Source organism: Schistocerca gregaria, chromosome 3 (genome assembly GCF_023897955.1).
Source record: "Schistocerca gregaria isolate iqSchGreg1 chromosome 3, iqSchGreg1.2, whole genome shotgun sequence".
Taxonomy (NCBI): Eukaryota; Metazoa; Arthropoda; class Insecta; order Orthoptera; family Acrididae; genus Schistocerca; species Schistocerca gregaria.
Window position 1 is genome coordinate 27,046,705 of NC_064922.1, and position 4,564 is coordinate 27,051,268.

Consider the following 4,564-nt stretch of genomic DNA (forward strand, 5'->3'; position numbering starts at 1 on the left):
TCGGAAAGATCTGCCTTGCGCCGAGTTCACGTAAATCCCACTGCACGTTCCCATTCTTTGCGTGCAGTCGGCTGCTACTGGTGTTGCTGGTTGTGACTGCTGATAACAGATGCCGTAGCAATCACTTCATGGAGTGAGTTGAATGTTTTGCGATAGTCTGTCTCTGACAAGCAAGCACAGGTGATATAGGTGCGAACACAGGAAGCTTGCAGCCCCTCGCTGCCTGCAGACACAGAGCAGCCACACTAGGAGAGCGGCCTAAGCCGTAGGCGAAATGTGCTCATTCGCTTTGGCGCGACGTCAAACTATAAGTAAGGCTGTCACTAGCGTGAGCGTTGCGTGAGCGTCGTGTAAAATCGGAAAAGTCGGCTGCATGGGTGATTGCCAAGTTTGGGGAGCGTTTCGCAGTATGATCAGTGCAATGGAGACGCGGAAACTGGTTGTGTCCCAGTGTTTTGCAGTTGGACGACAAGAGTTTTACACAGTAGCAAAGAGCGAGGCACTGAGTTGGCATGAACAATGGAGAGCACAATGGGGCTCGAGATGTGCTTGTTACCTCAGGTGCTGTGTGATTGTCGACAAGGAGTGAAATGGACCAATTTGTGACCGCCCTTTCCATTTAGGACGTGAAAAACTGACGGAATTTGCATTCGTAATACCAGAGTATCGAAACTACTTGGAACTCTTGTGTATATGAACGTGGCCGCGCCTTTGTACTCTGGTACCTTCGCCGCTACAAACCAACCAACCAACGTGTCCGTGCACATCAGAGTCCCAAAGAATGGAGAATAGCCAGGCTTGGTCGTGTGTGCAGCCGTAGCTCAGTTGGCAGATTGTTCGCTTAGCGTGTGAAAGGTCTCGGGTTCAAGCTCCGGCTCCGCCATGTTTTGTGGTCAGTGCATGGTAAGTGTTGGTCGCGGCGAACATAAACGGACGCAAGAAGTTGCAAAACCAGCGTCACAGGCTGATATGATGTATACTGTTATAAGGAGAGCAAGATGTAAGTGTGGTGACCGGCTGTTATCGTGGTGTCATCGAGTGCAGATCTGTCTTAGGTATCACGGCTTAACGTCATTGAAGCCTAGAGAGTGGACAACACGTTCGTCTTACTCAGAGCGGTGTCCGAATTCTACTTTCGACGTTATGCGTGCCACTCTTAATGTGGCCAACTACGATTCGATACAGAATGCACGAAACCTGAAAGACACCCTCACTGATACATAGAGAGTAGTGTTTGTCTGCGGAATAATGGGAGTGTAAGGGTCTGTGACGTTGATGTGGCTGTATGTAGCACTATTAGTCAACGGGGGGGTGGGCGTAGCTCAGATGGTAGAGCGCTCGCTTAGTGTGCGAGAGGTACTGGGATCGATACCCAGCGCCTCCAGAATTTTTAACACTCCTACATGCGCACCTTGCCATGCAAGTGGAATAATTCCCAACCAGCATAGGTGTCTAGGCAGATACAAGCGAACGATTAGCATCCACAATTGGCAAACCTTCTTTTATTTGTGCGCAGGAAGCACCCACCTCGCACACCTACACTTAACTTAGAAACAGTACAAATGTTCCCATAAGATTCTCAAGCCTACGTCGGAAAGATCTGCCTTGCGCCGAGTTCACGTAAATCCCACTGCACGTTCACATTCTTTGCTTGCAGTCGGCTGCTACTGGTGTTGCTGGTTGTGACTGCTGATAACATATGCCGTAGCAATCACTTCATGGAGTGAGTTGAATGTTTTGCGATAGTCTGTCTCTGACAAGCAAGCACAGGTGATATAGGTGCGAACACAGGAAGCTTGCAGCCCCTCGCTGCCTGCAGACACAGAGCAGCCACACTAGGAGAGCGGCCTAAGCCGTAGGCGAAATGTGCTCATTCGCTTTGGCGCGACGTCAAACTATAAGTAAGGCTGTCACTAGCGTGAGCGTTGCGTGAGCGTCGTGTAAAGTCGGAAAAGTCGGCTGCATGGGTGATTGCCAAGTTTGGGGAGCGTTTCGCAGTATGATCAGTGCAATGGAGATGCGGAAACTGGTTGTGTCCCAGTGTTTTGCATTTGGACGACAAGAGTTTTACACAGTAGCAAAGAGCGAGGCACTGAGTTGGCATGAACAATGGAGAGCACAATGGGGCTCGAGATGTGCTTGTTACCTCAGGTGCTGTGTGATTGTCGACAAGGAGTGAAATGGACCAATTTGTGACCGCCCTTTCCATTTAAGACGTGAAAAACTGACGGAATTTGCATTCGTAATACCAGAGTATCGAAACTACTTGGAACTCTTGTGTATATGAACGTGTCCGCGCCTTTGTACTCTGGTACCTTCGCCGCTACAAACCAACCAACCAACGTGTCTGTGCACATCAGAGTCCCAAAGAATGGAGAATAGCCAGGCTTGGTCGTGTGTGCAGCCGTAGCTCAGTTGGCAGATCGTTCGCTTAGCGTGTGAAAGGTCTCGGGTTCAAGCTCCGGCTCCTTCATGTTTTGTGGTCAGTGCATGGTAAGTGTTGGTCGCGGCGAACATAAAGGGACGCAAGAAGTTGCAAAACCAGCGTCACAGACTGATATGATGTATACTGTTATAAGGAGAGCAAGATGTAAGTGTGGTGACCGGCTGTTATCGTGGTGTCATCGAGTGCAGATCTGTCTTAGGTATCACGGCTTAACGTCATTGAAGAATAGAGAGTGGACAACACGTTCGTCTTACTCAGAGCTGTGTCCCAATTCTACTTTCGACGTTATGCGTGCCACTCTTAATGTGGCCAACTACGATTCGATACAGAATGCACGAAACCTGAAAGACACCCTCACTGATACATAGAGAGTAGTGTTTGTCTGCGGTATAATGGGAGTGTAAGGGCCTGTGACGTTGATGTGGCTGTATGTAGCACTATTTGTCAACGGGGGGGTGGGCGTAGCTCAGATGGTAGAGCGCTCGCTTAGTGTGCGAGAGGTACTGGGATCGATACCCAGCGCCTCCAGAATTTTTAACACTCCTACATGCGCACCTTGCCATGCAAGTGGAATAATTCCCAACCAGCATAGGTGTCTAGGCAGATACAAGCGAACGATTAGCATCCACAATTGGCAAACCTTCTTTTATTTGTGCGCAGGAAGCACCCACCTCGCACACCTACACTTAACTTAGAAACAGTACAAATGTTCCCATAAGATTCTCAAGCCTACGTCGGAAAGATCTGCCTTGCGCCGAGTTCACGTAAATCCCACTGCACGTTCACATTCTTTGCTTGCAGTCGGCTGCTACTGGTGTTGCTGGTTGTGACTGCTGATAACATATGCCGTAGCAATCACTTCATGGAGTGAGTTGAATGTTTTGCGATAGTCTGTCTCTGACAAGCAAGCACAGGTGATATAGGTGCGAACACAGGAAGCTTGCAGCCCCTCGCTGCCTGCAGACACAGAGCAGCCACACTAGGAGAGCGGCCTAAGCCGTAGGCGAAATGTGCTCATTCGCTTTGGCGCGACGTCAAACTATAAGTAAGGCTGTCACTAGCGTGAGCGTTGCGTGAGCGTCGTGTAAAGTCGGAAAAGTCGGCTGCATGGGTGATTGCCAAGTTTGGGGAGCGTTTCGCAGTATGATCAGTGCAATGGAGATGCGGAAACTGGTTGTGTCCCAGTGTTTTGCATTTGGACGACAAGAGTTTTACACAGTAGCAAAGAGCGAGGCACTGAGTTGGCATGAACAATGGAGAGCACAATGGGGCTCGAGATGTGCTTGTTACCTCAGGTGCTGTGTGATTGTCGACAAGGAGTGAAATGGACCAATTTGTGACCGCCCTTTCCATTTAAGACGTGAAAAACTGACGGAATTTGCATTCGTAATACCAGAGTATCGAAACTACTTGGAACTCTTGTGTATATGAACGTGTCCGCGCCTTTGTACTCTGGTACCTTCGCCGCTACAAACCAACCAACCAACGTGTCTGTGCACATCAGAGTCCCAAAGAATGGAGAATAGCCAGGCTTGGTCGTGTGTGCAGCCGTAGCTCAGTTGGCAGATCGTTCGCTTAGCGTGTGAAAGGTCTCGGGTTCAAGCTCCGGCTCCTCCATGTTTTGTGGTCAGTGCATGGTAAGTGTTGGTCGCGGCGAACATAAAGGGACGCAAGAAGTTGCAAAACCAGCGTCACAGACTGATATGATGTATACTGTTATAAGGAGAGCAAGATGTAAGTGTGGTGACCGGCTGTTATCGTGGTGTCATCGAGTGCAGATCTGTCTTAGGTATCACGGCTTAACGTCATTGAAGAATAGAGAGTGGACAACACGTTCGTCTTACTCAGAGCTGTGTCCCAATTCTACTTTCGACGTTATGCGTGCCACTCTTAATGTGGCCAACTACGATTCGATACAGAATGCACGAAACCTGAAAGACACCCTCACTGATACATAGAGAGTAGTGTTTGTCTGCGGTATAATGGGAGTGTAAGGGCCTGTGACGTTGATGTGGCTGTATGTAGCACTATTTGTCAACGGGGGGGTGGGCGTAGCTCAGATGGTAGAGCGCTCGCTTAGTGTGCGAGAGGTACTGGGATCGATACCCAGCGCCTCCA

At 49.5% G+C, this 4,564-nt stretch overlaps 3 non-coding genes across 3 annotated transcripts; all 3 read left to right on the top strand.

The window, feature by feature from the left end:
- The first annotated feature begins 1,310 nt into the window (after positions 1-1,310).
- Trnat-agu (transfer RNA threonine (anticodon AGU)) lies at positions 1,311-1,384 on the top strand. The gene has a single exon. It is a non-coding gene; the product is annotated as a tRNA-Thr (tRNA).
- Positions 1,385-2,900: 1,516 nt separating this feature from the next.
- Positions 2,901-2,974, top strand: Trnat-agu (transfer RNA threonine (anticodon AGU)). Its single transcript has one exon. It is a non-coding gene; the product is annotated as a tRNA-Thr (tRNA).
- Positions 2,975-4,490: 1,516 nt separating this feature from the next.
- Positions 4,491-4,564, top strand: Trnat-agu (transfer RNA threonine (anticodon AGU)). Its single transcript has one exon. It is a non-coding gene; the product is annotated as a tRNA-Thr (tRNA).